Raw genomic sequence first — 14,902 nt, forward strand, 5'->3', positions numbered from 1 at the left:
CAGCAGCAGGACTCTGCAGGTTTGCTAATCACTTCCTCTATGTGCTTTCAGGTGCCTCTGAGATTTGTAGTCCACTGTTGCAGCCAGCAGTGAGTTTGAACAGGGGAAGGGGTCTTTAACCCCCCTCCCTGGCCCTAGACCTGAGCTGGGGTTTGCCTGGGGGGTGTAGTCCCCTCCATGCAGACTAGGCTACATCCCCAGCCAGCCTCCACCCCACTTGTCAGCCAGCTCTCACTGCTCCAGCTAGGGAGCAGAGGAGTGGGGCCAGCCCTGCTCTCTGAAGCAGACAGCACAGCCCAGCCCAGCCCAGGGCTGGAAAGCATTCTGGAACGCTGGGGACTGTGATTTAATTTGAACCAGGAGGGCTCTGAGACAGAAGTTTCAATTATACTTAGGCTATAAGTTTTTTGAAGCAGGGGCTTCTTTTTGCTATATGTTTGTGCAACACCTGGCACCTGGGAATCCAAAACCCTGATCACAGCCTCTGTGTATCACTGCAGTGATAAATAGTAAAGATGAAGGTGATCTGAGATCTACAGTGCTACTGAAAGAAGTCTCCCCACAGATATTCCAGACAAGCCAAAGTTTGAGGTAAAGAAGAGAGACTTGGGTCAGGGTACAGCAGTAATATGAAATTCTTGGTATATGCCTGAATCCTCTGTCATTCTCTTGCTTCACTGGCAAACCATAGATCGAGCGCCATACATAGCAAGGTTGCTAATCAACACACAAGTTCATAGACTCCAGCACAGAGGAAAATGGAAATGAACAGGTTGAGACCTTAGCAATCCACCTGTCATCTGAAAACCCAGTGCTCCTCATATAACACATTGCACACACAAGCAGCAGGACTCTGCAGCCCAGCCACTAGCTGATTCCCTGCCACTCTGAACAAAGAGGAAAGCACTGCTATGGTAGCAGCCTGCACAGGTGGAAATGTCTGGGCAACGGAATGAGCAAATGGAACCTTAGCTCTTGATCATTAGCAAGCAGTCTGAGGCTCAGGGTGAGGTGGGTTCCCAGGAGCTTACCCACGCTTTGTTTAACCAGCCAAGTTATCTTGCAGCACACGCTCTGTGTAAATCACTGCACTGACCCAATATGCTAGCATCTAATGTTTATATCACAGGCTGCTCTTGACATGAACCAATCCAAGTGAATCCCAGGAAGCCCTACGTGGAGCTTGTTTGGCCAGCAAGCACAGGTTTCTAGTGTCTGTGCACACATACACGCTAATCAGCCGAACGAATAAACACATGCATGCAAAACAGAAAGGCCAGTTCATCCTCCCTCAAGCCACAGGAAAATAATGTCACTTTGGGAATTATTTTAGCAGACGTGAAACTAACTGATACTCAAAACTGGACAGTGGCAATATAAGCTCCTATATGAATGAATGGCATGTTTTGGATATATCTACTCTGTTCTAAACTGAAACACAGCCCTAACCCTGGAGCTTTTGATAAGCTACTTCATTATGAAACAGCTCAAGTTATTCACTGCCTCCTTTCCAGATACAGAGAGATGGGCCCAGTCTTCAAAGGTCTGATCCAGATGTGGAACTAGATGTGGACAAAGTCCATATTCTGTTGCAGGGGTTTGGTTTAATCCGAACAAAGCACTGACAGCTCTTGGAGCTGTCTGCCTCTCAGTGGTGAGGAGACCAGCCAAGGGCTCTGCATTCTTTTGAATGATAATGCTGACATCAGTGGGCAACCAGAGTACAAATCAATGGCTGAGTAATGACAGAGTAAAGGACAGAGTAAAGGACTCCCATTCCCATGGGCAGAGGAGAGAGATCTATAATGGCATGGAGCCAGGATCATTTAATCAATGATTATTCCCTCTAGCTGCCACAATCTAGTACCTACAGTGGGTTCCCCTATTTCACAAATCAATCTGGGCTTTCCTGCTTCATCCAGGCCCTTTTGTACAGCAAGAGCAGCCTACCCTTGGCTATTTATTACAGCCTGTCAAATGATAGCACATCACCTGACAAGGCTCGAGTTTGCAGAAACAAACAGTAGCCTTTTCTCTTCGTGGAGGCTGTGTCTGGAATGATTTACTGAACCAGCCAAAGTTTTCTCACTGAAGTGGCTGTGTGTTTGGGCAGTGTGTTTCTTTTAAATGGGAGGCTATTCATGAAAGTCCGGAATACAACCAGGCATAACATGGCACAGATGGGCACCGGGCAAATTATGTACCTGCAGCATTGCCCAGTTCTGCCCTGCCCTGCCCTGCCCTGCCTGTTAGTTGCCCTGCATTCTTCATATACACCTCTACCAGTCACTCTCATTCCCAATTTGCAGCTAATTTAGCCCCAACTAATCCAGGCCCAGCCTCCCAGCATGCATCTCTACAGGGTTCTTTCCAATGGCACTCTTGTCCTTGCAAGATCTTCAGCTCTAACAGTGCTAGGCTGCGTGCCCAGATAAGGGGTGGGGAGAGAGTAGGGAGGCTGCTAAATTAGCATGAAGCAGCAGATGTGTCTGGTCCCTGCTTGAGAGACATTGCAGTATTCATAGACCTCTGGAGACTTTCAGATTCCTTCAGTGCAAAATTCTGTTCTTTCCCTCCAAGGACTGTGGTCCAAGGCCTGAGACACCTGGGGAAACATTTCCTTAGCCTATAGATATAATTTAAAGATGCCTCTGAGGCTGGATGCAAATGTTGTATGTGAGCAAAGTCCAGGTCACCAACTGCAATAACAGCTGGAATGGGCTCTCATAAGATGCTGCTCTACCGCAACAACGTTCTAAAGCAACAGGAGTTATTGATAGACTTTGCTGTAATCTCCTTGGTGGGCTCCTCAAATGAAAGGGATGTTCCTTAGAAACAATACAGTGTCCCATAAAAAAAAAGGCTGCGACTCTTTTATTCATTACATTTGCAGGGATAAAAACAAGAATGCAGCAGTGATAAATCCCCTGGCCTCCCTGTCTTAAATCATGAGCACATTCTTAGCGTGTCTTACCCACTGCATATTGCCCAGGGCTTTTTCTTTTTTGAAAGTCACTTGAGCCCTGTGTGTATCAGGTTGGAAAACTGAACTCAAAGAAAGGGCCTTCCCTTAGAAGCAGATAGTACAACTCTGTTCCTGAGCTGAAATTTCCTGGGGAAATGGGCCTGAGGATGGGAACAACACTAGTAAGAATGTGAGTAGGCATGGATGGCAGGGCAGGCACAAGCTGTTGCCCAGTCTGTAGATCTATATGTAAGGCAAGGATTATCTTTTTTCTGTGATCATTCATTCTGAGACCTGAGACAGGACAACTCTTGTCTATGTCCCTCCTGACTATACAGTTGGTCCAATAAAGGACAGCACCCACAAAACTCCTTGCCCCTCACGTTTTTCCTGGACTGTGAGGGCTATAACCTCACCCCAATGCTGTATTGCAGTGATCTTCAGAAGATGCAAGTTGTTACATCCCTATCTCTAGGGCAACAGCTGTGTACCTCAAGTTGTAGGAGCCTGGTTTGATTCCCCCTGCATCAGTGAAAATGCATGGAGCACTGTCGAGTTCCTTACAAAGTCAGAGGCACCGTTGGCCATGTCTTGCTCCAGGCAAAGCAACTTCATGGATTCCAAAGCCATCACAGCTGATCCATGGCAGTGTTAATGGAGATCACAGTCTAGCCCTCCATGAGCAGACTGCTATGGCATATCAGCAGGCTGCATCTCCAAGAGTCCCTTCAGAGGGGCTGACCTGGGCTATTTCCCGGAGAGGAGGTGCCACTTGGCATCTGATGCCTCTCACCACTTGTTGTGGCTCTGCAGGAGGACGGGCCAACTGTGGAACTCCACCAGCCTCTCAAGGGTGTAGCAGGCAGTATGCGCTGCACTGGCTCCTGCAGCCCTCCTCACCCCATGTCTACTCCAAATAAACTAGCCTTCCATGGGGCCTGCCCTCCCCAGGCAGACTGCAGCTGGCCCTTTTGCTAGGTGGGGTGAAAGGTCCACATTCTCCTGGCACTTGGACCAGCCCAGATCCTACCTGAAAGGTGTGATAACGATGCGGATGGCATCCTAGTCACATGCATACTAACTAGCACAGTCCAGTGGCTAAGGCACCTTGAGCATCTGCAACACTGTCAACATGACCATCACTCAGCCCAAACATGCAGTGCAGAAGATCATGCATGGATACATTGCACAGTGCTGTGCACACCCAGATGTGCACACAGGACTTGCACATGAACCCCTGCAAATCATTTCCATGCTACACAGCGGTTAGACTGGCCAAGCTCACTCCTTGCTGAGAAGGATCTCAGCTGAGACTTAGAGCTCAGTTCTTACTGCAGACTCTCGCCAGCCCCCACAGCTGAACCAACTCTGAAAGCGTTCATTTTACAAATTGCTTCATCCCTGGATACCTCTTGCCTTGGAAACCTTGCTCCGTATAAAATGAATTGCATTAGCTTCTGAGCTGTGTGATAGTTAAAAATAAACAGTGTTTGAAAACCTTTCTGCACTCTGCTGGGACTATATGTCAGACCTCACAGTAACTCTGTTTATGATGGCGAAATTTCTGAACCCTCCCCCACAAGCGTGAGAGATCTTATAAACAGAAGCATCCCCTTTGCTGCATTGGGCAGAAATGCAGATACTCTGTTTTAACAACCTATTAGAACCCCTGTTGTGTGTAGGTGTGTTTGAGGCAAGAGTGTGTGTGGCAGCAGAAGCCTATGTATGTGGAAGTGTGCAAGGCCAATGTTGATCTCTGAGGTTGTGGTGGGTTTCCGAGGGAGGGAAATACTGATTTAAAGAAGCATGTGGGGGTATGCTCTTGTGTGAGTGTGTGTGTTGGTGTGTGAGGGAAGTAGCAGGGTGTGATTGTCCAGGTGCATGGGCTGAGTGAAATCAGTGGCTGCAGTGGGGAGTGCATGTATGTGTACACGTGAGAATGAGGAACATGTATGTACATGCATGATAGTGGGCAGTATGTGTGTATGTGCACATATGTGTAATAGAGCAAGTGAGTAGTGTGTGTGTGTGTGTGTGTGTGTGTGTGTGTGTGTGTGTGTGTGTAAAGGAGAGACAGGAAGGGAAGGGAAGGGAAGGGAAGGGAAGGGAAGGGAATGGCTAGGAGTATGGAGCCACATCATCTGGCCCTGAGAAGGTGTACAAGATGAGAGGAGCAACACAAGGAGCCTTTTCCCCACACTATGTCCCAGCACAGGAGCCAGATCCAAAATTCATTTTTCCTGAATGCAAGGAGCAGGGGTTACCAGCAATGCTGGAAAGACCAAGAATGAAGGGATATCCAGAGAAATCAGCTACACTGCTCCCCTAGGATCTCCCGCTCCAAAGCATGGGTCTCTGCTGCTTCAGCTGACAGAGTCCTAGTAGGCTATTATCCTTTGTGGACTAGGGGAGAACAGGGCATGTTTGCCAGTGTGTTAGATATGAATAAAACTGAGGGAGCTGAGATAAAAACTCTTTTAAAATAACCCAGCTCCTGAATTATGATTTAAAAAATCAGTCTTTAACAAAGAAAATAAAGAGAAAAAGCTAAAAACAAATAGGAAAAGAAGCCATGCAGATATCATCAATAGAATTGTAGATAAAAAGAAGGAAGGGGAATACTTGCTAAAATTCAATCTGTACAAATCAGCAAGTCTGAATAATATGTAACCTAGAGACTCAATAGAATTAGCTAATGAACTTACTGAACCCCTGGGAATTACTTATAAAAAGTCATGGAGAATGAGGCATATTCCAGTTTTAGTTAATGTCTTTATTAATGATCTGAAAGCAAGAGTAAACAACACGTTAATTAAATTTGCAGATGATACTAAGCTGGAAGGTGTTGCAAACACTAGCAAAGACAGAGAAATTGCACTTAGGGACCTGAAGAGGTTAGAAATATAGACAGGAAAAAACGCAAATGAAATTCAGCCCTGAAAAATGTCAGAGGGAAAACCATTTGAAATATAGATATTCAATAGAAAGCAGACATAGGCTTTAAAAATGCTCAGCGTGATAGCGGGAAGCAAGCTGAACATGAGCTACCTGTGAGATATGGCTGCAAAAAATACCAATGCAATTTCTGGCTGTATAGACAGAGACATCACATCACAGACCAGCAGGTACTTTCCTTACAATATGGATGAGGCTGCACTTGGTATGGTCACCTAGACTACTGCAGTTCCTACTTCTAGGAGGACGCTTCATATCTCATATCTTCACCCCCCGAATAATGTGTAATCCTACTGCCAGGTTTATCTTCCTCTCCCACAGCCCATGCCTTCCCACCACTCTAGCTCCTAAGCAGATCCCAAAAGTTGTTCAAGGTTCTGCACAGCTCTTCCTCCTTAGGCTCATAAAAAAGTAGGGTGGGATGGGACCTCCAGAGACCATCTGGCCCAATCCCCTGCAGTGAAGCAGTACCTCACAACCCTCATCTTGTTCTACACTTCACCCGTTCTCTGCACTGCAGCCACGCACCACAAGGGAAATTTAGACTGAGCATCTGGAAATATTCCCTTGGTTTGTGCCCCAGGGAAGTGCTGAAAGCCCCATCGCTTGACCCACTTGAAACAAAAGCTTAGTGAAGGCAGAAGGTCACCATGGGAATGTCTAATTGTCTATATATCCTCTTCTGGTAAGAAATAAGCTTCACCCATCCACTTTCACTTCCCAGGTGCCCCAAGCTAAGAAAACCTAGTAGTGTCCCTAGGCATGCTCCAAAAGTGATCTCACAACCTTTTTCTGTAAGTGACACACATGGAGCTGGAGCAAATGGGTGGGACTTATTCCTCAGCAATTGCCTCTGGAGCACAGAGGCTAAACATAGCTAAACATACCTAGAGTCTACCTGAGTCCAAACTTCCCCATAAACTGGGGGTGTTTGGAGCCATCTCTGTTTAAATCTGGACTGTGTAAATCTCTGGAGTGTAATAATAATATAGCAAGCATGCAGCTTATTAGGGACCACACTGTTTATGTATGGATGTGTATGGCTGGAATCATAACATAGACCTAATTTTTTCAAACACACCAAGCAGTAGGTGCCATTGGGTCTTCTCTAAGTCTAGTTAGCAATAGCTAACTGGTTAAGTTTAACTACAAATTTTAGTTAACTTGTGAAGTATCTTTTACCTTTTCTTTCTAGTTTATTGTATAATAGATACAGTAAATCTAGCTATCCTATTTGATATAGCATCATGAAGTATAACATTAAAGCAACTTAAAATATTCTGTAACAAATTCATTGCAGAAGGAAGTTTCATAGGCAAATATTTCAAAATATGTCTATTTTAAAAAGGATTTTAACATATGTATTATATATACATATATGTATATATTTATATCTATATATAATTAATCTTTAATGAAGGCATATAGAAAAAAAGTATTTGCTTTGTATTAAAGAAACTGATTGTTCAAACCATATGTTAAGAAGCCAGTATGAAACATAAGTCTTTAAGATGAATCAACAAAAATGTTATGTGGCCTAAATGACCCAAAGGCCCATTTACCTGTATGACTAGCATGTGCACACAGAAAGTTTTGCATGTGAAGTGATCCTAAAAAGCTTGTCACACAAGCATAGGGAATAATTGAGTGTTGATACAGAGGGTTGCACAGCTGTTCTGTACTTGTTTCATTAATTGCCAAACAAATAAATTAAAAGGCTTTATATTGTTGCATGATGTACTACTACAAAAAGACAGAACTTTCCAGGAATGTAAAGAACTTGTATAGAAAGACTTTATCTTAACTTCTGAAGGGATATTTTTGTAGACAGCAAAAAGTGCTATTAGAAAGAACAAAGAGATATGCAAAACTAAAAAGGACTACTTTGGCCAACTTTACACATCTTGTTGTGTGCATAGATCCGTGGAAAGTAGCTTGTGAAAATAGGTTGCTAAGCTAAGTGTGTGGCCCAATGTGTCTTCCACAGACTGGTATCTTACAAGATGCTTTGCACAAAGATACTGGAGTTTTCCAGACACAAAGGATGCCTGTACATCAGTGCAGAACCTTCTCCGATGCACTGTAATTATGGTACATCAGAGCAGACTCGATTAATTGAGTAATTAGCACGCTCCAGCAGCCTCCCGCGTTTACTGTATCAGCATCCCCGCATTTCAAAATGGCGGCGGGGGTGCTTGAACTAAAGTTCATTGAACAAGCTTTGGTTCAAGTGCCCCCACTGCCATTTTGAAACACAAGGATGCTGATACACAAGATGCTGCAGTACTTTAATTAGAGTGGCACTCTAATTAAAACACCGCCCCCTCTTCCACGAGAGGACGTGTAAAAGTGCCCAAAAATACAAAAGTAAGCACTAAAGAGATGCTTCATTTTCTTGTTGGAAGAGGAGAACAGCATAGGCTGATTAATGCATGGGCCAGCTAGGCGTGAGCCCAGGGGCCCCTACCAATTAGGGGCCCTGGGATCCTCATCAGCAGAGAAGCAAAAGCCGCAGTTTTAAACTTGGCACGTTCTTGTCACCCAGCAGGGAGACAAAAATGTCACCGAGTTTAAAACTGCAGCTTTTGCATTTGCTTCCCTGCAGCCAGAAGCAGAGCCCCTCTCGCACTGGAGCTAGGGGGGCAGGCTGGGGCCAGGCTGGCTGGGAGTGCCATGCAGTGCTGCACTTGCAGGGGAGGGCCCGCTACACTGCTCCTCTGCAGGTGGGCAATGGTGATGGAAGGGGCCATAGCCCCCAACATTCACCTTAGCCCCCTAGCGCCCCTCCCAGCACCACCACCTACCCACAGAGATGCAGCACTCCCAGCCTAAGCCAGCCCGGTCTGGCAGCTCAGTGCAACAGGGGCGGGCGGGAGTGAGACTGAGCTGCGGGCAGGGGGCAGGAGGGGGCGGGAGGGTTGGGGGGGAGGAAGGGGAGGGGAGAGGAGAGGAGGGGACTGCCTCAGAGTGATCAAGGGTGGCGGAGGGGGACATCCTGTGAGGGGACTGAGTGTGGTTAGGTGTGCACGTGTCTCTGTCTCTCTCTGTCTCTGTGTGCGTGTCTGTATGTGTGTCTGTGTGCACGGATATCAGTGTGTCTGTGTGTGCGCACGTCTGTGTGTGTGCACGTATCTGTGTACACTTGCGTGCAGATCTGTGTGCATTTATGTGCACATCTGTGTGCATTGTGCACACATCTGTGTGCGTGTGCACAGACATGTGCATCTGTGTGCACGCATCTGTGTCTGCGTGCACATCATGTATCTGTATGCATCTGTTTCTGTGTGTGCATGTCTCTGTGTGTGTGCACATCTGTGTGTGTGTGCATCTGTGCATGTGTCTGTGTGTATGCATCTGTGTGCACATCTGTGCATGTGTATGATTGCATGTGTGTGTGTGTGTCTGTGTTCATGGCAGGGAGAGTATGTTTGTGCCTGTGTCCATGTGCAGAGAGTGAGTGAGTAGAGTGCACGCCCATCTGCATGTGTGCATGAGTGTGTGTGTGTGTGTGTGTGTGTGAATGCATCTGTGAGTACGTGCGTGTGTGTGCACGTGTCTGTGTTCATGGCAGGGAAAGTATGTTAGTGTCTGTGTGTCCGTGTGCAGAAAGTGAGTGAGAGTAGAGTGTGTGCCTGTCTGTGTGCGTGCTTCTGTGTGTGTGCCTGTGTGTGTGTGTGTGTGTGTGTGTGTGTTTGATCATAGCAGGGAAGGTGGGGTGGGGAGCAGGGAGAAGAATCAAACATGTACCCCACCACCCCCAGGCCCGCAGGGTCACTGCCAGCATTGGAGGGGAAGGGGCCCCTCCCCGCCTGCAGTCCAGCTCCCATGGGGAGAGGGAGCCTTCAATTTTGTGTTTGCTCAGGGCCCCAGTACATCTTAATCCACCTCTGGAGAACAGTATGCCCTTGTTGCCAACAGCATATTGGGCTGCATTAGTAGGAGCATTGCCAGCAGATCAAGGGAAGTAATTATTCCCCTCCATTCTGCACTGGTGAGGCCACATCTGAAGTACTGTGTCCAGCACAGGCGGAGGGAGAAAAAATTATTTGTGGGGGCTGAGCATGCATTTCCCTCCTCACCCCCAGCAGGTAAGTCTGTGAGGATAGGGAAAAGAGCTATGGGGGTTGGGAGAGGGAGTGGGGTTGGGGCAGGTCCTGCACAGCCGGTGCAGGGCATGGGACAGAGCCACGAGCAGCTTGTCCAAGGAGTGCTCAGTGCAGAACGGGGTGGCAACTGCTGCTACTGCATGCACACTGGGAGGCATGGGGGGGGCATGTGCCCAGGATCTGTTCTGGGCGAGGGTGGGCTGGGTGAATTTTGGGGCAGCTGCAGCCCCCCTCCTCCCCCGTAGCTCCCCTCCCAGCACCACAGCTGCCTGCCTGAGCACAGCATGGCCCAGCAAGGAAGAGCCTGGCACAGCTCCATCCTGCAGTGGCAGCCAGCCCCGCCCTGCATGGAACTGGAGGCACATGCCCCCTGTGCCTCCTGGGGTGTGTGTAGCAGCAGGAGCCGCATCCCCCCAGTGATCCACGGCTCAGTCCTGTGCCCTGCCCTATGCTGGCTGTGCAGGGCCTGCCCCAACCCCAGCCCCACTCCTACCCTCACCGCTGCATGTGCACCCTCTTCACCCTACCCCACCCCTGCTGCAGCTGCCAGAAGCCCGCAGCTGGGCTGCCTTGCAGCCCTACTGCTGTCCGTCTTTAGGGGGGACTAAGCCCTGTTAGCACTCTTCTTCTGCCACCTGTGGTGTCCAGTATTGAGCCCTCACTACAAAAAGGATGCAGACAAATTGGAGAGAGTCCAGTGGAGGGCAAAAAAAATGGTTAGGAAGCTGGGGCACGTGACCTATGAGAACAGGCTAAGAGAACTGGGGTAATTTAATCTAGAGAAGAGAAGACTGAGAGGGGATTTAATAGCAGTCTTCAACTCCCTGAAGGGAGATTCCAAAGAGGATGGAGCTGGACTGGTCTCATTGGTGGCAGATGACAGACAGAACAAGGAGCAATGGTCTCAAGTTGCAGCAAGGGAAGTTTAGGTTGGATATTAGGAAAACTTCCTCAGTAGGAGGGTAGTAAAACACTGGAACAGGTTACCCAGAGAGGTTGTGGAATCGCCATCCTTGGAGGTTTTTAACACCTGACTTGACAAAGCACTGACTGGAATGATTTAATTGAGGATGCTCCTGCTTTGAGTAGGGGGTTGGATTAAATGACCTGAGGTCCCTTCCAGCCCTAATTTTCTATGATTCTGTGAGAAAGGACACAATTTCCTGGTTGAACATTTAATGTCTTTGATAGAACTTAGTTGCTTTATGATTGTCCTACCTCAAGCAAACAAATGCCACCCAGCAGAAAATGTATAAAACCCTTTCTGTTGTTCAGCACATTGCTTTCCCTGATTCTGAAACCTATGTGTGAGTAGGGCTGTGAGCAGGACTTCCATTTCCTAGCAAGAGCGCCCTCTGTTTGCACAGAACTAATGTCTTGTGGCTGCTGCCAAGATCCCTACTCACTCTGTCTTTTTCGGTCCTATCTTAGGAGACCCCTGCAAAATTGGGAAAGGTGATAAGAAGACAGCTGTCAGAACACCGTGACACACCAGAATGAGCTCTCTATCTGCCTCCAGAAACCAGTCATTGTGACTGTTGAAGCTGGGCTGGAGAACCCACTTTCCTGCCGGTTCTAACTGATAAGTAGCAAAATGACTTCTGTACTTGTATTTTTTAATGCAAGTGCCAGTTTAGGTTATGCTAGGCTAAATGCTTCTCAGGAAGCATGTACCTGAAGTTAAAACCTTCCAAATGACTGAAACATGATGTGTGCTTGAATTTCACTAACAAATTTAGTCTTAGGGCTGAGAAGTTATACTAAATCAATAAGCAATTGAGAGCGTTGAGGCTGGAGACACTTATTACATGGAGCCTAGTACTATTTATAACAGGAAATTGCACTTCTCTACAACAAAAGTCACTGTGTGAAACTGAATGTTTAAAAGGGATGAGGCTAAAAATCACACTTGGCAGTCAAAGGAGTTGACAGTTTCACAGACAAAAAGAGGAAGAGACTTCAAACTGGCTTAGCAGCTAAAGATTTTAGTACAATCTGAACTGTTATGCCATAATTTCTTAGCATACTGGTGTCACGAAAAAAAAGCATACTGGTGAAATGACTAGGGGACTATGGGTGCAACAATTCAACTGTCAGATGGGTGGGAAACTGGCTGCCGGTTCAGACCCAAGGAGTACTAATAGACAGGTCTGTGTCGACCTGGTGGAAGGTAGCCAGTGGGGTCCTCCAGGGTTCAGCACTTGAACCACTGCTTTTCAAACATCTTCATCTATGATCTGGATGTGGGGGTGAAAAGCACACTGGCAAAGTTCACCAATGACACTAAGCTCTGGGGAAGTGCAACCATGCATCAGGGTAGGATGATAATCCAGGTGGATCTAGACAGATTAGTTAGATGAGTGGAACAAAACCAGATGCTGTTCAACACTGAGAATTGTAAAGTGCTCCACCTGGGGAGGAAAAATCCGCAACAAACTTATGGTCTTAGTGGTGCTACACTAGCTAGCACCATGTCCAAAAGGGACCTGGGGATCATAGTTGACCATAAAATGAATATGAGCCACCAGTGCGATGCTGTAGTTAGCAGAGCAAACAATATGCTAGCATGCATCAACTGATGCATCTCAAGCAAAACTAAGGAAGTTATTCTGCTCTGCTCAGCATTGGTGATGCCACAGCTGGAGTACTGCGTCCAGTTCTGGGTGCCACACTTCAAGAAGGATGTGGAGAAGCTTGAGAGAGTCTAGAGAAGGAGCCACTTGTATGATTAGAGGCCTGAAGAGCAAGCCATATGAGGAAAGGCTGACAGATATAGGACTGTTCAGCCTAGAAAAGAGAAGGGTATTTGGTGGCAGCTTACAAATATGTCAGGGGAGAGCATCAGGGGTTAGGCAAATAACTATTCACCAAAGCGCCCCAAGGGAAAACCAGGAGCAATGGTCATGAACTCCTAGGTTTCAGACTGGATATAAGCAAAAACTTCATGGCTCATGTGACCAGACTCTGGAATAGACTTCCAGTAGGGGTGGTGCAAGCACCTACCCTGAAGATCTTCAAAAGGAGATTGGACACACACCTTGCTGAGGTTATATGACCCAGCAGTCTTTCCTGCCCAGAGCAGGGGGGCTGGACCTGATGATCTCATGAGGTCCCGTCCAGCCCTAAACTTCTGTGAATCTTCTGTGAAATTCCAGATACATAAAAAGGGTTCATATAGGTGTTCAGGGAGGCTGTTCCAATGTGCAATAATTACAGCATGTTGGAGCAGACTCTATTAGTCAAGTCTGCTGAAGCGTGGTAATTACTGGGCTCCAGCAGACTCCAGCATCACATGTATCAGCATCCCTGTGCTGAAAAATGGTGGTGGGATGCTTTAAACTAAAGTTTGTTTGACAAGCTTTAGTTCAAAGTGCCCCGCTGCCATTTTTCAGTGCAGGGACGCTGATACATGTGACACTCCAGGTGCTTTTAATTAGCGCAGCATTTGGAGCTACGCTAATTAAAGCAATCCCCTCTCTCCCACCTCCCCATGCACATCTATAAACAAGAGTAGATCTACACTTGTTTCATATCATCCTCGAGGCAGTTGCAAAAAAACAAATCCGACCCACACGCACCTACTGTATCTGTCTCAAACAAAGAATGGGGACTGTGTAGATACCTCCGCAGCTGCCTCCACAGCCCTGTTCAGGTTTTGGGGCAGTGGAGGCAGAGTCGCTTGTTTTCAATAGAGAATAAAGGGCTTGTTTTCAGAGGCATCCTTGAGAATGGCATGGAGCCAATACAGACCTATCTAGAATACCTTCAGTATGATTATCTACTTAGCTTGTTTAGATTTAATGGAGGATAAATGTGTATCTTTATGTGGAAAAGCAATGGCTGTGAGTACCCTCTGGACGAAGTAGTTCTGAAGTGGATTGAAACTGTTTCTAAGTGATCTTTCTAAATATCTAAATTCCCCCCCCCCCCCCCCCCACGCCCCCTCCAAATGAAGAGCTAGGATCAAAGTTTGCCTGTGCAAAAGAGTATGGCAAAATACTCATTGAATTGATTTATTATCACTTAAAAATTGTAGCATCCCACACTGAATTCAATTTTTGGCATTATGAACCCTATCATCCATTCATCTTTATTTTGGTTCCTAGAATCTCTGATTTTACATTAAGCTGTTTTGGCTAATAAAACTCATACATTTATAATAATTCCCCAGTCTGTACTTTAGCCAGGGAATACAGATCCAAAAAACAGTGAGAAACCTGCTCATTCTTAAATTATTTAAGCAATGTGTGTTTTATAACATAGCTTTTCACAAGAGAATACACCATCGGGAACAATCTTACCCTGGAAACCAATGAAGCAGTTGGATCACCCCACAGGTCCCATCCACCTTCAATTCCAATGTCTGGACTCCTAAGTGTCTAAGAGATTGGGATTCATGCTCTCAGCTGTGAATAAGGCAGACTCTGCTTCCAGCAAAGGATAAATGTAAATACTTATGACCAAAGTCTCTCCTGCTTTCGTGCTTCCCTTTCCTGAACATGTACTCACAAGGACACACCAATTCAAAGGCAAATGCCCATATCAAAGACAGAGTCCAGATCTGTCTAATGTACTGTCACTTGACAACTCTTGTGTTGAACAAGTTTATGGTGTATGGGATCATCGCATATGCAAAAGCTGGACCCAGCACTAAATACAAGTTTCTTTTATGTCAGTGGATGCCTTATACCTACAAATGTCAACTGTTTATACACCTTTGCTGCGGCTGTTCATCCTGATAAGCACCAAGAAGATATAAGTAGAGACGGACAGGGTATGTGCAGACGTACAATGTCTTCTGTACAAGAGAATTCCAACACTGAGTCAGTCAAAACTGTAACAATGTTTTCTTGATCCTGTGAAACCACTTGAATCA

Source organism: Alligator sinensis, unplaced genomic scaffold (assembly GCF_000455745.1).
Source record: "Alligator sinensis unplaced genomic scaffold, ASM45574v1 scaffold311_1, whole genome shotgun sequence".
NCBI lineage: Eukaryota > Metazoa > Chordata > Crocodylia > Alligatoridae > Alligator > Alligator sinensis.